The 21,718-nt window shown below is 46.1% G+C and overlaps 1 protein-coding gene across 1 annotated transcript in view; it reads right to left on the bottom strand.

The window, feature by feature from the left end:
• The window catches only part of TAOK1 (TAO kinase 1), a 137,704-nt gene extending 119,939 nt beyond the window's left edge, over positions 1–17,765 (bottom strand). The window contains exon 1 of the mRNA XM_040338555.1: positions 17,637–17,765. The gene's annotated coding sequence lies outside the window, so the exon portion shown is untranslated. The remainder of the gene's footprint in view (positions 1–17,636) is intronic.
• Between the last annotated feature and the right edge of the window lie 3,953 nt (positions 17,766–21,718).

The following is a 21,718-nucleotide window of genomic DNA, read 5'->3' as shown; positions in this document are numbered from 1 at the left end:
CCCGAGACTGGTTTTGACTTGTCTGCTGCAAGTTTGAGAGAATCATATATTGAAGTAGTGATTGGTCCACATCTCAGTTATTGGGCGGGCAGGCCTTATGTTTCTTGTTGTACTGGATTGGCAGGGTTTCTCTGTCCGGTTCAGTGCAAGGGGAAAATTTGTTATGATTATTCCATTCTTTTTTATGACGTGTCATCGTATTATTTTTGGTGCCAATGCGTTGTTCTTTATGCATTTTGTATACCTGTCTTTTATGCATACACAGCAATGTTTTTTCTTTTTATGTACATTTGATGCAATGTATTCTGTATTTTATTGTGATTGGCCCAATAAAATATTTTTCGAAAAAAAAAAAAAAAAAAAAAAAAAAAAAAAGATTCGAGAAAAAAAATAAAATAAAAGTTATATTAGGTTTTACTTCCTGAAATGCTGAAATACAGTTGCCCTGCAGAATCCCTGGTTTCTTGTTTTATATAACCACTTGCAAATCTCACACACACCTTGTGGCTGAAGCCATCACCTCAGTATTTTTTTTCCCACTGGCGATACTCTCATGAAAATGGGCTGAGCGGCTTATTAGCCAACGATTAACTTTTAGCAGCAGGAGGGGTCATCCAGATCATCTCTATGATCTAGGACACAGGTGTCAAACACAAGGCCCACGGGCAGAATCCAGCCCTCCAGGCCATTTAATGTGGCCCTCGCACCTCTCCTACAACTGCAGGAGAGACCCAGCCCTCCTCTGGCCTCCTCCTGACCCTGTACTTTCTGCTTTCAAGCAATGCATCCAGCTTCTTCCCAGCAGCAGCATAAGGAAAAGGGGGTGCACTGTGATGTAAGGGAGAGTGGGGGACTCAACTTCTAAAGGTGGGGTGGCTCTTACCACATAATGTAAGGGTAGAGGATGTCTGTGACATAATGCTGATGTGGCCCACAATGAAATTGAGTTTGACACCCTTGATCTCGGAGGACCGGATCGGCTTCATGATGTAATTTCCGTTCCAGGGCAGAAGTAAAAAACATTTTTTTGGGGAGAAAGGAAAAGGGAAAAAGGAAACATTTAAAAAAGGCACCCCCCTTCCCCCACACAGAAACAAATGCATACGCAAATCATTCACGCATATGTAAACGTGTTCGCACCACATGCGACGGATCACTGCAAATGTTGCAGGGAGAGCAAGAACTCTAGCGCTAGACCTCTGATTATTTAAACAGGTAACCTGTAAAAAATGTTTAAAGCGTCACCTATAGGGAGATTTAAGTATCTCGCAATTTTAAAGTGCGAGATGTTCGGTATCTATTTACTCAGTGTGATATCTTATATGTTACCAAACAACTTGTGTTATATACTGTGTTTTTTTGCATTAAAATTCATTACCACTTTAAGGCCCCTTTCAGACGGACGGCTGTTTTGCCGCAGTTAAAAGCACTACAAATGTTTTGTGAAATTCAAGGCTCCAGCCACTGCGATTAGCTGCATTTGCACATTGCGTTTACGTGCGTTTAATTGCAGCCGCGTTTAGCTGCAGTATTCATTTCCATAGCAACCCTTTTTATTTTTGTTTGGGTCCCTTGAATTCTAAAACGCTATCCGCAGTTGACAAAAAAAAGACTGTGATTACCTGCGGTTATGTGCATATAGCTGCACTACATCGCACCTGGACGCATTCAATTCTATTTTTTCTATTCGCACCAAACCGCATGTAACGTAATCGCACGCAAACGCTGTGTGTGAATGGGGCCAAAGGAAAACATTGTGTGCTTTTAGCTGCGGTAGAAAAATAGAAAATCCGCAGCTAAAAGCACGATTCTATCCGTCCGTCTGAAAGGGCCCTAAGACCAGGCTATTTTGGCACTTTGTTTAAAAATTTATAATCTGTATTTTTTGCCAGAAAAATTACTCATAACCCACAAACATTACACATTTTTGTTTAGCAGCGATCCTAGGAGTTAAAACGGCGATTGTCCTGATTTTTTTATGTTAAGCGGTATTTACGCAGCGGTTTTGAAAAACGCATTTTTTTGGGGAGGGAGGGGGGGCGGGACTTTAATGAATTAAAAGAGAAAAAAAAAAAAAAAAAAACATGTTAGGAAGCCGCCCCCCCTGGGAGACTATGTAAAATCTGGCAGGCTAGTTGTACCCAAGCTGATCCATCAATCAACTTGGGCACATTCAACCTGTCCATACATGGTTCAAAACGCAGCCAAGATTTGAACCGTCTATGGCAGGCCTTAGCCTTTCAGTCGTCACCCTCAATAGTCACCCTCTGTCTAAGACTGATGATGGGGCTGTGGTCAGCAAGGGTTGCATATTGATAGATGGTGGAAATGGCTCAGCTTTAGACTATTTTGGATAGAGAGTTAGACAACTGATTTCAGATATTATTTACAGTACAGATCAATGATGACCCAGGACAATGCATGTTACATGTTGCACCCATTCTGATTGGGATGTATAAGGGCTGAGTTGCTCAGAATTGCATAATAATGAAAATCATTTTTTTCAATGGTGCCCATTCACATGAAGTTTCCTGTACTACTTTGGTGCCATTTCAGTACAATTTTAGTCCCACAGAATATGCAAACCACATCAAAGTAAGATCAAATTGGATTGCAGCAGTGTGAACTCTAAAGGGGAACTCTAGCCAAATCGCAAGTGGAAAGTCACACCTAGGAATTGTTTTTACTGGACAAAATCTATTAAACACGCACTTCCTGCTTCACCTGCCTGCTCACTGGAAGGACAGACCAGCGTCTCCATCTCTCTCCATTAGACATGACACTTGATAGTTCTCTTAAAGGGGTTGCAAAGGCAGAAGGTTTATTTTATCTCAATGCATACTATGCGTTCAGATAAACCTTCAAGGGGTTGTAAAGGTTTTTTTTTTTCTAAATAGGTTACATTAAGCTAGTGCATTGTTGGTTCACTTACAATAAATGCTTAAAGGAACGAATTTAGAAAATAAAGACCTTTACAGCCCATTTTAGTGTGCAGCAGCCCCCCAATACTTACCTGAGCCCCATTTTGATCCAGCAATATTGTACAAAATCCTCCACTGCTTGGGACTCTCCCTGCTGATTGGCCTGAAAAACTGCAGGTGGCGCCATTGGCTCCCGCTGCTGTCAAAGTCAGTGAGCCAATGAGGAGAGTTGTGGGGAGGGCCGAGCCGTGGCGCCATGTCTGAATATACACACAGAGCTGCGGCTCAGCTTAGGTGCCCCCATAGCAAGATGCTTGCTGTGGGGGCAGGAGCTCCAGTCAAACCCCCCCCCCCCAAAAAAAGGATCTGTGCTGCTTTGTTCAAAACCAGTGCACAGAGCAGGTAAAAATAACATGTTTGTTATTTTTAAACAAAAAAACAAACTTTTTTTTTTTTTTAAGAATACATACAGTAACTGCTTCGACATTTAGTTTTTACACAGCAAAAACAATAATTTTGCAACAGCAAAATAAAAGTTAATGTAAAAGAGAAAAGAAAATCTTCACAATAGATTGAATTTAGAATTCATCAAAGTCTAAAACATCACCAGGAACATAAAGGGCTCTTTAACATCTTTACACTGTTAAATGCACATCTGTCAGTAAGGCACACTAAGGTGGCATTCAGAATTGATGGCACCACAGCGTGCCAATGCACATTGTGCTGCACACGTCTTCCCCTCACATAAAATACACAATCCTCACCCTTAACAATGCAGTCCTTAATACAGCTTTCAAATGAATGCAGTTAGGCCCCCACCAACCTGAAAAGAGAACCAATTTCAGGCTGGTGGAGCAAAAAGCAAAGAGCGTCTCTGTAAACTCCACACCTTGTAGATAGCGTGCCTGCACTCTCCACCACTACTTTCTACACAGCAAGTAGCAGTGAAATCAGAGTTCATGACCGGGGGGGATTAGCACCATTTCTCTGCCATGTGATGGTGCTTGGGCCTAGTGACTGGCTGGCAGGCCTAAGCACTGTCACAAGGGAGAACGTCTTGTGCTCCTCCATACCCAGGGAGCATGGGCAAAGTGACCCAGTCTCCAATTTTGAATGTTATGATCGTGTTGGGTCGCATGTAGGGAAAAATTATTCAACATTTTAGTTTCACATAAAAACTCATTGACTTGGGTGTCCAAGCCTTTACAGCATGAACAGGCATTTGTTTAGGTTTCCAGAGCAGCATGAAGCTGTATGTAGGCAGTCTGAGTTAATCAATGGAGATGCAGCAGCTGCACAGACTATAGCTGCATTCTGGCCAAAATGAGAATCGTGACTTTTTTTGCATGCAGACAGTGTGCGTCCCCTGCCATGCACCCATCCCTGCGTACCTGTAAACATGGATGTACAGGCGAGTCCTTACAGCTGCTGCCTCTCCATTGCCTAACCCAGGCTGCCTGCACACTGCTCCGAAAGAATAAACAAGTGGTCTGTGTCTATGTGCTCAGTGGTTTTAGAATTATCAGTCAGCAGGGCAGGGCTCTCATGAGCAAAGTGGCAGGGTCTGCATCCCTTTAGACATGCTTTTCATTTAAAAGTATGGCACTAAAGCTGACATTTTTGTTGCAGGAGGTTGCTCAAAATCTGACTTGTATCCAAGTGCAGACTTCTGGGAAAATCAGTAAGCCAATTAGACAAGGCCGACTCTGGAGCGAACCTACAACCTTGCATAGGCAGCAGACACGGAAGATGATGAGCGGAGAGTGCCACTGGGTGACCCCAGAAGAGGAGGTGCTGGACACTCTGGGCAATGCCACTGCACAGAGCAGATAAACCGGTTGTAAACCCTTACATACATCCAATGAAGCAACTTAACTCGGGTGATGGAGTTGAAACTAATTCTTCTACATAGGTTGTACCTCTAAATCTGCAGTCTTCCCTACTTCCGTTCACAGCCTAGAATTTATAAAGCTTGTCAGAGTTCAGAAAAAAACAAAAAAGGAGCAGATAGCTGAAGTTACAATCTACAGAGCTCAGAGAGGAGATCCCTGAGAGCTGATTGGGGGCGGGGGGGGGGGGGGGGGGACACCCACAGAACAGAGCTGAGGCTGTCGATCTGCTGGAGGTCCCTCCTGTCACCTTTTTTTCTCTAGGTGTCAGGAAAACTTGTCATAAGTGATGCATGCTGATGATAGAGCAACAAAGCAGCAGACAGAAATTACACTTTGTGCTCTTGAGACAAGTACACACTATAGAGGGATACACATTGTTTATATTTCATGTCTCATGTATGAACAGCAGGTTTTCCTGGCATAAAACCATTTTTGTTCTTTAAAAATTAACCAGATGTCGACTGCCCCATGCACATTTACTGCGGCACTTCTGGACAGAATCTCATCTGTACGGGATTCTGCACTTCTGGGTCTGGGGCACACACACATGCACCGCCAGCGGGTCGCTCCAGCTACTATTGCCAAGCAGTAACGCGGATATCTGCCTTCTCACAGTGAAAACACTCTCCATAGGTTGCAAGTTGGCAAGCACTCCTTAGGTACACATTTAACCCTTTGAAGAAATAATTTTTTTTTTAATAATTATTGGGTATGTTTTGCAGCAGTAAGTAAAAAACAAATATTTAAAAAATGGTCTGTCTTTTTTGGTTTATAGTGCAAAAAATTTAAACCTCAGGAGGTGATCAAATACCACCAAAAGAAAGCGCTATTGTTGACATACACTTTTTAATATGGGTACAGCGCCGCACAATTGTCAGCTAAATTAACGCTGTTGATGGTCCCCATTGTACCCATTTTTTGCGATATGGCAACAGCATCTTACAAGCACAACTTATTGGGAATTTCTTTTTTTTTTTTTAAATAAAATAAGACAACAGAAAAGTTAGCCCAATGTTATGCCGATTAAGTTGATACCCAACATGTCACGCTTGTGGAATGGCGAAAAACGTTGGCACTTAAAAATCTCCATTGGCGACCTTTAAAATTCTCTACAGGTTACTAGTTTTGAGTTAGAGGAGGTCTAGTGCTAGAATTCTTGCTCCAACAATCGCAGCGATACCCAACATGTGTGTTTTCATATGTGGGCCTGATTTGCGTATGCGTTTGTGCGCGACCTCGGCGGGACGTCTTAAGTTTTTGTTTTTTACACTGTTATATATACAGTCCTGATCAAAAGTTTAAGACCACTTGAAAAATGGCAAAAAATCATATTTTACATTGTTGGATCTTAACAAGGTTCCAAGCAGAGCTTCAACATGCAACAAGAAGAAATGAGAGTGAGACAAAACATTTTTTGAGCATTCAATTAATTGAAAATAACGAATAAACTGAAACAGGATGTTTTTCAGCTGATCAAAAGTTTAGGACCACATGCCTTTAAAAAGGCCAAATCTGTGCAAAGATGTGGATTTATTGTCATTCTCTGTCAGGTAGTCACACGTTGTGATGGCAAAGGCAAAAAAACTCCCTTTTTGAACGTGGTTGGGTTGCTGAACTGCATAAGCAGGGTCTCTCTTCAAGACACTGGACGATCCTCGACCCAAATTAAGGCCCTTACTGGTGCTGACTGCAGCCCCATGACCATCATACGGCATCTGAGACTGAAGGGCTTCAAAAACAAAAAACGTCTTCAACAACCTCGTCTCCTTGAACGCCACAGAACTGCTTGTTTGGACTTTGCAAGAGAGCACCAAACATGGGACATTCAAAAGGTGGAAGAAAGTTTTATTCTCTGATAAGAAAAAAAATGTAACCTTGATGGTCCTGATGGTTTCCAACGTTACTGGCATGACAAGCAGATCCCACCTGAGATGTTTTCTATGCGCCACAGTGGAGGGGGCGCCATAATTCTCTGGGGTGCTTTTTCCTTCAGTGGAACAATGGAGCTTCAGGAAGTGCAGGGGTGTCAAACGGCCGCTGGCTATGTCCAGATGTTGCAGAGAGCATTCCTCATGACTGAAGGCCCTCGTCTGTGTGGGTTTTTCAACAGGACAACGCTACAGTACACAATGCCCGCAGGACAAGGGACTTCTTCCAGGAGAATAACATCACTCTTTTGGCCCATCCTGCGTGTTCCCCTGATCTAAATCCAATTGAGAACCTTTGGGGATGGATGGCAAGGGAAGTTTACAAAAATGGACAACAGTTCCAGACAGTAGATGGCCTTCGTGCGGCTGTCCTCACCACTTGGAGAAATGTTCCCACTCACCTCATGGAAACGCTTGCATCAAGCATGCAGAAACCAATTTTTGAAGTGATCAACAATAACGGCGGAGCTACTCATTACTGAGTTCATATTTGGAAGTTGGATTTCTGTTTTGGGGGGGGGGGGGTTAGTTTTTTTTTTGGAGGTGTGGTCCTAAACTTTTGATCGGCTGAAAAACAGCCCGTTTCAGTTTATTCGTTGTTTTCATTAAATTGAATGCTCAAAAAATGTTTTGTCTCACTCTCATTTCTTCTTGTTGCATGTTGAAGCTCTACTTGGAACCTTGTGAAGATCCAACAATGTAAAATATGATTTTTTTTGCCATTTTTCAAGTGGTCTTAAACTTTTGATCAGGAGTGTGTGTGTGTGTATATATATATAAAAAATATACATATATACATATACACACATACACACACACACACACACACACACACACACACACACACACACACACACACACACACACATATATATATATATATATATATATATATATATATATATATATTTCCCTTTAAAAACATTCACTGCCGCCCTCCAATGCTATGGAGCCGAGTAGGGGGGGGCCATCTTTCCCTCACTCAACATCCAGGCTGTAAGGGGAGCAGATGCGATAGTCTCCGCTGCTACCGAAAGCTCCGGTAAGCGGCGGGACCCTCTCACGCCCCCGATAAAAGTAATCTTGCAGCGAATCCATCGAGGACCTAGCGGCTGCCATAACAACTGTATTTTAGTGTCAAAGTAACAACATAGGACGGCGGGAGGTTCTTAAGTGGTTAATTACCTCCTTTAGTCTGTTGGGATACGCCTCTACTAACTTTGCAATATTTCCCACTCTTCTTTGCAGAACTGCTCAAATTCAGGTAAATTTGATAGCGACAGTTTTTGGACTGCAGTCTTCAAGTAATTTCACAGATTTTCAATGGGGTTTAAAGTGGCTGTAAACGTGAATCTCTGACTTGTACCTGTAGGTACTGTAAATATCTCCTAAACATACACCTTTTAGGAGATATTTACTATATATGCAGTTGATGAGATAATCGGTACCTGCGTTCTGAAGGAACAACCACCTGGGGCGTTCCTTCAGAATCTTATGCCTTAAGCAGTGGCTCACCCTGTGCATGCACAGGAGTGATGTCATCGCAGCCAGGGCCAGTCAAACAGCCGGAGTCCATGGACCCGGAAGGAAGAGGGGTGAAGATGGAAGCGGCCTGCAGCAATGACAGCATATCACTGGAATGCTTCGTTTTCAGCCAGGTTTCACATATTGTGCCGGTATGCGATGCATACTAGCACATTATGGCTTTACCTTGCAGGTCAGATTTAAAAAAAAAAAAAAAAAGAAACCCAGTGGTTTGCAACAGCTTTAAGTCTGGGCTCTGACTAGGCCATGCAATGACATTCACCCTTTTCCTTCTTGAAACCACTGTGTGGTCATTTTTGCTGTGGGCTCTCGGTCATTGCCATGTTGGAAGGTAAACCTTCTTCCCATTAACAACTTTTTGTCAGAAGGCAGATTTTCCTCAAGAATCTGACAGTATTGTGCCCAGTCATATTTCCTTCTATTCTATTCTGACAAGTGCTCCAGTCCCTGCTGCAGAGAAACACCCACATAACATATTACTACCTCCACGCTTTACTGTAGGAATGGTGTCATATCGTTTGGTGTTGAGGCCAAATAGGATTTTTTGTACTCACCGTAAAATCCTTTTCTCTGAGCCCATGGACGGACACAGCTCCTTAAATCTTGACAAGTGGGTTCCCTGTTTACAGGAGAGGACTAGGCAGAAACATGTTAAATGGTTAAATACATGTTACATTAACAGAGTTGAACAGCCCCATCCAGGGGGCGGTCCCTCCAGACATAACCCTCCTCACTGCAGCATGCAGCCTCAGTTTGTAACAAGCAGTACACGCCTAAAAAGGAGGGGTGGGTGCTGTGTACGTCCATGGACTCAGAGAAAAGGATTTTACGGTGAGTACAAAAAATCCTATTTTCTCTTATCGTCCATGGACGGACACAGCTCCTTAAATCTTGACAAGTGGGAGGTCCCCAAGCAGTGTCAAAAATGAGGGGTGGGAAATGCATCAGTAAAATTATTTTAAATTTCACCCCAAAACAAGCAGAGCTCCTCAACGGAGGAGCAACAACATTAAACAGCCGCCTGCAAAAACTAGTGGTCGAAAGAAGCATCAGAAGATGCACTCACAGCAACCATGTAAATTCTGGAAAAAACGTGAACGGACGAGCAAGTCGCCGCCTTGCATACCTGTGAGACCGACGCATGATGTTGGAAAAAAACCCAGGAAGCACCAATTGCCCTGGTCGAAAGTGCCGTGACCGGAAAGGGAGCCCGCCCCTAAAGAGCATAGGCCTGTATGACAGCCTGCCCGATCCACCGAGAAATGGTGGTCGACAAAACCGCCAGGCCCTTTTGTGGACCAGACACCGACACAAAAGAGAGTCAGAACTCCGAAACGGAGCCGTAGCAGGCTGGAACACCCGCGAAGCGCGTACCACGCCGAAAGTATGAAAGGCAACCTCTGTAGGATGCGCCGGCCGAGGACAGAAGGATGGAAAAACAATGTCCTTTATTCCTGCGAAAGGCCGAAACCACCTTCGGAAGAAGGGAAGGTCGTGGGTGCACCACCACCTGAACCTTATGGAGGATCAAACATGGCGGCTTGCAAGACAAGACCGCCAACTCATAACCCTTCTAACAGAGGTAAAGGCCACTAAAGGGGCTACCTTCTGATGTTACCTCTGATGTTACCACAAGGAAGGTTCCAGAAGAACCGAGAGCACCACAGTCAAAAGTCATGGGGGGAGAGATGGGCCAAGAGGGGGGAAAGTATATGACAAACCCCCTGCCACAAAAAGGGGACCCACCAGGAGAAGGGCCGCAAAAAGGCCACTGAATAAACACAGCCAAGGCTGAAATCTGTTTTTAGATCCTCTCCAAGCTGTAACAGCAGGACCCTGGACACCGAGTACGTCCGTGGATGTTACTCCATCCCTTCGCACCAAGAGAAGTAGGCCTGCCAGGTGTGATGGTAGATCCTCCGGAAGAAGACTACCGTGCCCTCAGCATTGTTGAGATGACCGAGTCTGACAGACCCCGGTCACTTAAAGTCCGGCTTCCAATAGCCATGTTGAGCAAGTCAGTGACTGTACAACAGGATGAAAACATGGGACCTTGAGACAGAGTTACCTCCCGCCCTGGCAACCGCCAGGGTAGACGAACCAAGGACGCAGAGGCCAAGCTGGAGCGATTAAAAGCATTGGGATCTCCTAAGCCTCCACACTGTGGAGCAGCCGAAGGAAGCACTACAATGGCAGAATGGCAAAAAATTGCTGATACAGACCCCACGCTTTGACACCCTTGTGGTGGAGACGAGCGGCCAGGCCATCTCTATGGAGATGGTTCACATCTCCACGCCGAACGCTGTACGCCTGCCGCCTGAAAAAAAGTCCCGGACCTTTTTTCAGGCGGCTTTCGGCATAGGAGATGTGAACCATCTCCATAGAGGGGGTGAAGGCTGCATTCACAATCGCGGCATTTTGTCTCCGCAATTCGCGGGACAAAACGCCGCGATTTTGTACGCCGAGGTGTGAATGCAGCCTTAAGTTTCAGACTCCCCGCGGGGAGTAGGCGTTCCTATGCAGAGGGGAACATGATTGACGGCCGGCTATGGCGCGTCACGCTTCCTGAAAATAGCCGGAGTAGGACTCGGCTCTTCACGGTGCTATACGGCGTCTGCGCACAGACTAGGAGCTGACTGCGGAGGCGCCGTGAAGAGCCAATTCCTATTTCGGCTATTTTCGGGAAGCGTGACGCGCCATAGCCGGCCGTCAATCATGTTCCCCTCTGCATAGGAACGCTTACTCCCCACGGGGAGTCTGAAACTTAACTACGGGATTAAACTGTAAGTACGGCGCAAAAAAATAAAATAAAGGCATACTGTAGCTTGCGCTAGTATGCTAGATGGCATGCTAGAATTTTTTTTTTTTTTTTTTTAGGGTGAACCCCCGCTTTAATGTAACATGTATTTAACATGTTTATGCCTAGTCCTCTCCTGTAAACATGGAACATAACCCACCCTAAAAAAAAAAAAAGAAAAGCGCGAGCTGACAGTGCCTTGCCATCCATAGTTGATTGTTTGCTTCAGTTGCACTACCAGGGACTGAAATGCTCCAAGAAAGCTCTTTTGATGCTGAGCTAATCAAAATGATCACAGTTGAAATGGCTTTGTGTAATGAGCTACACCTTACTGAGTTTATGAATCATTTTTAGGAAGGGGTGATATTTTTTCCAACTCAAAGCAACAAAATGTAATTCTGTACTTTAAAAGGGGGGGCAGTTCTTTTCAAAAAAACATTGTATGGGTATCAATTTTGTGGCAAGCTCTATGCAAATATAAAAAATGCATTACAGTTTGAGGCCAGGTTTACACTAGAATGCGGAGCGGGAAACCCACTCACTATTTAGAGTTTTGTGCACCACATTCAAAATGAACTGCAGTTGTAAACTTCAATGGGTGCCAATGAGAAGTTAACACCAACACAAATGCAGGATGCAAAAGCAGTGTGTTTGCCTGCACTAGATCGCAAAGCACAAAAATACCATAAGTTGCAATGCATTTCCAAATGTAGTGCATGCACTACTTTTGGTGCGATTTCAGCCAAATCAAAAAACATAGCCCCAAATGGCACAGGAATGCTAGCAGACTTCAGTAGGCTTTCAATAAGCTTCAAGAAGCACTAAGGATTGCTTGAAGTGGGACTCAACACTCCTCCTAATAGTGTTCAACATTTACAAACTGGAGCTGAATGGTATTTTTAAAAGCTTCAACAAAGCTCTGAAAATGCTTTATCAAAGCTTGCTGTTCACGCAACTCTTAGGGCCGGTTGACACTGGTGCAATGTCAGAGGTCGGATGCGACTCGCACCGCAGTGAAAAAACAAAAATAAAAAAATCACATGCCATCTCTGTGCGATGCAATTTCAGCCATACAATCCGATTCCTGTCCGAGTTTGCAGATCGCACTGCAATATGCAAACTGATTTGGGGACATCATTAACTTTTAATTGACACTACCAGGAGTTCGCATAGGGCAGTGTGAACTGCCGCCGGGAAACATGCGATGCGGGAACCCGCAGTGGATTTCCAGGGTTCCCTCATCGCAGCAGTGTGTGAACTGGCCCTTACACATGCTGAGGCTTTTGTGAAAAAGGACTTAGAGAAGCTGCACAGCCCTTTGGTGCTTCAGGATACACAGAACATCAAAAATATATCTGTATAGTAACTATTGACCTCCATGCAAATGTAAAGCACTGCAATTTTTTAGTAGACAAAAACTGTCCCAGAAGTATACCCATGTCCTTAGGTTGTAAATAACCATGTATCAATGACAATGCAATTTATTTCTTAAGCAGGGATTCCCAAGCTTTAGGCCAGGGTTTGACAAATTTGCTTGGGATCTAGGAGCCAGCTAAAAAAAAGTCAGCGGGAGGAACAGTGGCCCATTACCGCTGTCAGCGGGAGGAACAGTGGCCCATTACCGCTGTCAGCAGGAGGAACAGTGGCCCATTACCGCTGTCAGCGGGAGGAACAGTGGCCCATTACCGCTGACAGCGGGAGGAACAGTGGCCCATTACCGCTGTCAGCGGGAGGAACAGTGGCCCATCAAAGTCTTCCGTAGGAAGAGATGTGCCCCTTCAGTGAGAAGAAATTTCCACTTATTTGTGCCTCATCCTTGGTAGTGATGGGAAGAACAGTACCTGCAGGATTGGCTAAAGGTAAAACAAAAAGTCACATACACTCCATAGTTTGGGGACCACTGGATTAGATATCCGATTTGCAATAGATTGGTGATAACTATGGGGGCGATTTACTAAAACTGCAGAGTACAAAATCTGGTGGTCTGCATAGAAATCAATTAATCAGCTTCCAGGTTTTATTGTCAAAGCTTAAAGGATAACTAAAGGTTTCTTATTTATAAAATAAAAACCCCAACATGTCATCTGTGAAGTTGGTTTTGGACAGAGTGGCCCCGATCCTCCTCTTCTGCAGTCCCTCAGCGGCACCCGTGCAGGTGCGCTCCCGTGTCCTGCTACTACGTCCACTGACACAGACAGCAGGACTTGGCTCCGCCCCGGGCTCCCGCATCATTGGATTTGATTGACAGCAGCGAGAGCCAATGGCTGTGCTGCTATCACTCTATCCAATCAAGGCTCAAGACACCAACTGGAGCTGGTGTTCACGTCCTGGCGCAGGAGTGATCAGACTCAGGTAAGTAAAAGGGGGGCTCTGGGGGGCAGGTGCACTACAAGTGTTTTTTCATCTGAATGCATTAAGGGGGAAAACCATAAGGGTTTACAACCCCTTTAATTGAACAAGCTGAAATTAGAAGCCGATTGGCTACCAGACACAGCTGCACCCGATGCAGTTTTAGTAAATCAACCCCTATGTCACTCCACACTGTGCCATACACATCAATCAATGATCACAATTTCCACTGGAAATATTTCACATTTTAGCAATGCTACAGTCATCACCAGTACTGAGAGATTAGATTATGGTCACTGCTGAAGTCAACAGAAGCCAACACATGTAACTAAACTAATATCTCTATTTTCACCCACAAAAAACAAAAAAACTCAAAGATAATACACTAAAGTAACTGGGCAGTAAATTCCTATTAAAGAAAAATATACAATTAGTGAATCAGTTTTCTAAGCCATACCACTCTATTATAAAACACATTATCACTTTAATGATCTTTTAAAAGGCTAGACAGCATCTAAGACAATGATGTCATCAGGGGCACTAAAAGAACTTGTCAAACAGGATGAATGAAAAAGAAACAAGGTAACAAAAAGCATATTTGTAAACAAGTAAACTTCCTCAGTTCTTTCCACAGGCACTGAAAGCTTTCATTGAGGAGATGTAATTGTGGATACAGGTATTAAAGAAAAAAGAAAACACAACAAGAGCCCTAATAATGACATCACACTTGGTCTTCTGATTACACCTATGCATCATTGTAAAGCCTTCAAGATACAACCAAAACATGCTACTGGCAAGAAAAACAACACGTTGGTGACAGCACAGCACTACATTCCAGCATGCATTAGGTGGGGCTAGTAAGTAACTAAGGATAAAGACAATGAGAATGATTTTCTTTGTTATTAAATGTAAGTATGTGGTGCCACCAACCTTTTTCTAAGCTCCTTCCGCTGCCTTTGCAGGCCTCCCCCTCCTCCCCTCCAATAACATTTACAGTAACAAGCACACATCCAGGCTGTGTTTGTCAGGAGAGGATAGTGGAGATCTGCAGCACTGCACCACTCAAGATACAAACATAGAAATAAATAGAAAGCAGAAGAGAGGCAGGAAACATTCCCAGCCAAATAACCTCGGCACTGACAATTACATCACAATCCTCATTAATAATAATAAAAAAAGTAAAAAAGAAAATACTGCAAGGTTCAAAGGCTTACAGATCTGGCTTCATCGGTGACACCTCAAAACAGAAAAATCAACAACCAACAAAGTGACATAACAGAGGATCCTAACACACGGCTGTGCAGCAATCTGCTGCATCTTAGAACCTTCTGCTTCCATAAGATTGTAGGATTTTCACAAGAAGTATCATCGGGGTGTACAGAGCTCCAGCAATACACAACTATGGGAGGACCTCCACTGGAGGAGACACTGGCCTAGAGCTCTGCTGGAGGACCTCCAAGTGTCAGATTCTGCCTGTCACCCCCAAAAAATCCCAGCACAATGTACACATCAGCACACAACTTGTCAAAATATAAACACACTTGTCCTAAAGATGCAATGATGATTGCATATATAACTTAATACACACAATGACAGGACCAACACAATGCTCAGCGTTATACATGTAAACATCAGCTGGACGGTCTGTGGAGTCCAATACACCCAAGTGTGCTCCTCCTCCATGATACCGACAATCCAGTGGTATCAGTGGAGGAAGGTACAGGAGAACATGGCAGGTCATACCAGTGTGACAACCCAATGCCATTTTAGACAGGGAATTCGCAACCCTGACCATGCTTGCCCACAGCATCATCTTACAAGGTGTCACGCTGCCCACAGCACTGGTGGTTACTTTACAAGATGTCACTGCCCACAGCACTGGGGGTCGCCTCACAAGGTGTCACTGCCCAAAACACTGGTGGTCACTTTACAAGATGTCACTGCCCACAGCACTGGGGGTCGCCTTACAAGGTGTCACTGCCCACAGCCCCAGGGGTCGCCTCACAAGGTAACACTGCCCACAGCACCGGGGGGGTCGCCTCACAAGGTGTCACTGCCCACAGCACCGGGGGGTCGCCTCACAAGGTGTCACTGCCCACAGCACCGAGGGGGCGGTCACCTCACAAGGTGTCACACTGCCCACAGCACCGAGGGGGCGGTCGCCTCACAAGGTGTCACACTGCCCACAGCACCGAGGGGGCGGTCGCCTCACAAGGGGTCACGCTGCCCACAGCACCGAGGGGGCGGTCGCCTCACAAGGTGTCACACTGCCCACAGCACCGAGGGGGCGGTCGCCTCACAAGGTGTCACACTGCCCACAGCACCGAGGGGGCGGTCGCCTCACAAGGTGTCACACTGCCCACAGCACCGAGGGGGCGGTCGCCTCACAAGGTGTCACGCTGCCCACAGCACCGAGGGGGCGGTCGCCTCACAAGGTGTCACGCTGCCCACAGCACCGAGGGGGCGGTCGCCTCACAAGGTGTCACACTGCCCACAGCACCGAGGGGGCGGTCACCTCACAAGGTGTCACACTGCCCACAGCACCGGGGGGTCGCCTCACAAGGTGTCACTGCCCAGAGCACCGTGGGGGTGGTCGCCTCACAAGGTGTCGCGCTGCCCACAGCACCGAGGGGGCGGTCGCCTCACAAGGTGTCACGCTGCCCACAGCACCGAGGGGGCGGTCGCCTCACAAGGGGTCACGCTGCCCACAGCACCGAGGGGGCGGTCGCCTCACAAGGTGTCACGCTGCCCACAGCACCGAGGGGGCGGACGCCTCACAAGGCGTCACGCTGCCCACAGCACCGAGAGGGCGGTCGCCTCACAAGGCGTCACGCTGCCCACAGCACCGAGGGGGCGGTCGCCTCACAAGGCGTCACGCTGCCCACAGCACCGAGGGGGCGGTCACCTCACAAGGTGTCACGCCCCACAGCACCAAGGGGTGTCACTACATAAGGTGTTACTTCTACGCAAGGTATAAGGTGTCACGTCACCACAAGGCGTCACTAACAAAGAACTGGTGTCACCCCCACATGATGGTATTCTCAACTAGCACCTGTGTCACTCTTACCCAGGACCCGTGTCACCATCACCTGAGTCTCTTTACATGGCACAGCTGTCAATCCACTGATGTTGCTGTCACTTTACAAAGCACCAGTGTCACTGTATATGGTGTCACTTAACATGGCACAGGTGTCACTCCTCACAGCATCAATGCCACTGCACAGGGTGTCACTCTTACATAGCACTGGCTTCACTCTTCACATGTACAGGTATCATGGTGTCATCTCCCTTGGTGTCACTGTTACAAAGCAGCAGTGTCACTTCACACAGCATTGGTGTCACTGCACATGATGTCACTCTTACACAACACTGGTGTCACATCACATGGGACAGGTATCACTCTTACACAGCACCAGTGTCACTCCATATAGGGTCACTCACAGCAATGGTGTCATCGCAGTGTTACTCTTACACAGCACTTGTGTCACGTGACACCGGTGTCACTCTTACGTGACACCGGTGTCGCTCTTACGTGACACCGGTGTCGCTCTTACGTGACACCGGTGTCGCTCTTACGTGACACCGGTGTCGCTCTTACGTGACACCGGTGTCGCTCTTACGTGACACCGGTGTCGCTCTTACGTGACACCGGTGTCGCTCTTACGTGACACCGGTGTCGCTCTTACGTGACACCGGTGTCGCTCTTACGTGACACCGGTGTCGCTCTTACGTGACACCGGTGTCGCTCTTACGTGACACCGGTGTCGCTCTTACGTGACACCGGTGTCGCTCTTACGTGACACCGGTGTCGCTCTTACATGACACCGGTGTCACCACACAGGAAGTGTGTGTATATGGTGGTCCTGTAGACAATGACACCAGTGGCCCAGTGTCAGTGCTCTGAGTATAGTTAGACAGATCTCCTGCCCCCCACACTCACCCTTCTCCCCCATAATCCTCTGGGAAGCAGCTGAGTGACATGTCATGAGCCCCTGACCTCCCCCTGTGGGGCCCCTGACCTCCCCCTGAGGGGCCCGGCCCCGCTCTGTCACAGCGGAAGACTGACAAGCTGTGAGTGTCCGGGGAAGGAGGCCTCGGCCCCCGCCTCATGTTTACCCCGCACCAGGAAAGGGCCAGGCCCGCTCTCCTCCCCCTTCTCCTCACTCCCCGCTCTCCTCAGGCCCGGCGGACCGGGCTGGCTTACCTTCCTAGCAGCGGCGCTCCAGAGCGGCCTCGGACAGATTGCCAAAACCCGAGCTGGGGAGGGGCGGCAAGAGGGCGCTGCGAGCACCGGAAACAAAGGCCGGCCCGGGGCAAGGTGGGCGGGGACACAAGGGGGAGGAGCCGCAGCTCGCAGCGATCTGCAGAGGTGACCGCTCCGTCTCCGCCCCCTCCTCCTCCTGGTGTGGGGAGATGGGCGGGGCCAAGATGGCGCCGCGCTGGGAACGGAGCGAGTTGCCGGGAGCGGCACTTCCAGCACAACGCCTGAGGACAGCCCTCTGCCCCGCCCACTGCCGTCCTGACTCAGCCCCTGGCAGGGGGACTCCTCGGTCAGCCCTGGGCTCCTTCCTCTGTACTCCGGGGACATGTGACTGAAGGGGCCGCACACTTCCCTCTAACTAATGGGGATAGAGCGATGCAATCAGCCCCTCATTATGATCGATTGATGGTGGACACACACCAATTTTATGTACGATCCCAAGGCCCTATTCACACCTGTGCGTTCCCAAAATAGTGCTACAAACACGTCGCGCTTTATGTTCCCATAAGGCTGCGTTCACATCCGAACGGATGGGGAAATTCGCAAAAAGCGCGCAGCGCGCTTGCAGTGCCATTATTTTCCCAGGTAGCAGCCGTTTGACAAATCGCAGGAGATCACCGCCAAAAAGAGGCGCAGGATCTTCTTTGACGCATTTGTCATGCGTAGGGCAAAGAAACAAAACAAAAATGTAACGCGTCCCACATGTGTGAATAGAGCCTTGCTGTCGTATCATCTGAAGATGGGAACAGTCCCTCAATGAGCCTCATGGTGGATATACGCGTTTCAAATTTATTATCCAATTGATCTGAGATCCAATCAAAACAATTGAATCTTCAAAATCTCGATTAGCCAGAATTTCCAATCGCATTAGATTCAATCAAACTGAGCTGATCAGCCAGAGCGGAAAATTACTGCACCTTTCAGGGGGGAGCTGGAAGTTCCCCCCTCCTCCTCCTTCCCCCGCCACCACCAGGCCATTTACAAAGCACTTTGCACATGTGCAGTAGGGAACCTGCTGTGAAGCTTCACTGCCAGTTTCCCTTACTCAAGATGGCGGCACCTGCACCTGGGAGACAATTTCGGAATCGGCTTGGGTGAGGACATCACAAGATCCCTAGACAGGTGAGTGGCCTAATAGTAAAAGTCAGCAGCTACAGTATTTGTAGCTGCTGAGTTTTCATTTTTCGGTTGGGGGCTGGAGCTCCACTTTAACCACTTCAATACTGGGCACTTTGACCCCCTTCCTGGCCAGGACAATTTTCAGGTTTCAGCGCTGTCGCACCTTAAATGACAATTGCGCAATCATGCAACACTTACCCAAATGAAAATTTCTTCCCACAAATCACAAATAGAGCTTTCTTGGTGGTATTTAACCACTTAAGGACCAAGCCTGTTTTTCAGACTCGGTATTTAGAAGTTAAAAACACGTTTTTAACGCCCTAGAGAATAAAATGGCGGTCATTGCAATACTTTTTGTCACACCATACAGTATTTGACTAGTGGTCTTACAAGCGCACTTTTTATGGAAAAAAAACACTTTTTTAATTAAAAAATAAGACAACGGTAAAGTAAGCCCAATTCTTTTTATATTGTGAAAGATAATGTTACGCCGAGCAAATTGATACCCAACATGTCACGCTTCAAAATTGCGTCCGCTCGTGAAATGGTGTCAAACTTTTACCCTTAAAAATCTCCATAGGCAAAGTTTAGAAATTCTCCAGGTTGCATCTTTTGAGCTACAGAGGAGGTCTAGGGCTAGAATTATTGCTCTCGCTCGACCGATTGCGGCGAAACCTCACATGTGTGGTTTGAACACCATTTTCATATGCGGGTGCTGCTCACGTATGCGTTCACTTTTGCATGCAAGCTTGTCAGGACAGGTCACTTTAACATTTTTTTTTTCTTTTTACATTGTTTTTAAAAAAATAAAATAAAAATTGGGACACTTTTCCTATTACAAGGAATGTTAACATCCCTTGTAATAGAAAAAAGCATGACAGGTCCTCTTAAATATGAGATCTGGGGTCAAAAAGACCTCAGATCTCATATTTGGACTTTAAATGCAATAAAACATTTTTTTGTCATTTGGAAAAATGACAAAAATAAAATGGCCCTTTAAGAGCTATGGGTGGAAGTGATGTTTTGACATCGCTTCCGCCCTGTTATAGTATGGAGACGGGTGGAGGCCATCTTGCCCTCACTCGTATACATAACCAGCTAGGAAGAGGCATCTCTCCCACTGCCAATAACAGTGATCTTGCGGTGAATCCGCCACAAAGACCACCATTATTGTAAACCGGACCGCTACCTGAAGAGACGCATACCTCTGTTATGGCAGCAGCTGCTGCCATAACCGAGATATCCCTCTTCAAAGTCAGGACGTGTATAGTTGTGCAGCGGTGTAGTCGTTTGCCTGAAGTTGGGCTTTAACTACGTCATCCCCGGAAGAATTTACCCCCATCCTGATCAGAGCACTTTTTGCGATTCGGCACTGCGTCGCTTTAACTGACAATTGCCTGGTAGAGCTTTCTTTTGGTGGTATTTGATCACCTCTACGGTTTTAATTTTTTTGCGCTCTGAGCAACAATTTTGAAAAAAAAAACAATATTTTTTACTTTTTGCTATGATAAATATCCCCAAAAAATATCTAAAAAAAACGAATTTACTTCTCAGTTTAGGCCGATATGTATTCTTCTACATATTTTTGGTAAAAAAAAAGCGATAAGCGTATATTAATTGGTTTGCGCAAAAGTTATAGCATCTACAAAATAAGGGATCGTTTTATGGCATTTTTTATAAAAATATTTTTTTATTAGTAATGGCGGCTATCTGCGATTTTTATCGTGACTGCGACACATCGGACACGTTTGATGTTATTTTGGGACCATTGTCATTTATACAGCGATCAGTGCTATAAAAATGCACTGATTACTGTGTAAATGACACTGGCAGGGAAGGGGTTAACCACTAGGGAGCGAGGAAGGGGTTTAGTGTGTCCTAGGGAGTAATTCTAACTGTGGGGGCTGGGCTATCTGTGACATGACACTGATCACTGCTCCCGATAACAGGGAGCAGTAGATCACTGTCCTGTCACAAGGCAGAACAGGGAAATGCCTTGTTTACACTGGCATCTCCCTGTTCTGCAGCTCCGTGACACAATCGCGGGACACCGGCGGACTTCGAGTCCGCAGGTTCCCGCGGGCATGGTCATGGATTTTGCGGCAGGGGTGGCAAATTTAAAGCAACGTACCTCTACGTTGCTTTGCGCAGCCGTGCTATTCTGCCGACGTATATATACAGGAGGCGGTCAGCAAGCTGTTAAAGAATAGGTTACTGACTATACGTAGATCAATTTTTTTTCTGATCGGGAAAGAAGTCAATCATTTATTGAAGATTGTACAGGCACATTTACACTTCCAATAATCATCTACTTTCCTACGATCAGTTTTTCTATCCAGACTGACCAGAATTAATTTTGATTAAACTAATTGGTTTTGCTCAAAGTCGATCAATGACAGTGGAGTTGATTTACAAAAGGCAAATAGACTGTGCACTCTGCAAGTGCAATTGCACTTATTTTCCGTAGTAAATGTAATGTGATAAAGCTTTACTTTATAAAGAATACCCAATTAGGTGAAAGGAAATGTAAAAAAGAAAAACGCTTTTGCTTGCACATGATTGGATGATGGAAATCAGCAGAGCTTTACCACATTTACTAATGAGCAACTGCCCTTACAGCATGCACAGTCAATATACCTTTAGTAATAGGGATGAGAAGATATATAGGGTCGGATTCACAAAGAGTTACGCCGGCGTATCAGTAGATACGCCGACGTAACACGGAATCTAAGCCCGTCGTAAGTTTAAGTGTATGCTCAAACTGAGATACACTTAAACCTAGCTAAGATACGACGGCCTGCGCCGTTGTATCTTAGGGTGCAATTTTTCCGCTGGCGCTAGGTGGCGCTTCCGTTGATTTCAGTGTAGAATATGTAAATGACTAGATACGCCGATTCACGAACGTT

This window comes from Rana temporaria, chromosome 2 (assembly GCF_905171775.1).
Source record: "Rana temporaria chromosome 2, aRanTem1.1, whole genome shotgun sequence".
Lineage (NCBI taxonomy): Eukaryota > Metazoa > Chordata > Amphibia > Anura > Ranidae > Rana > Rana temporaria.
Note: the sequence above shows the minus strand (reverse complement) of the source record. Positions and strands in the feature narration are given on the sequence as shown.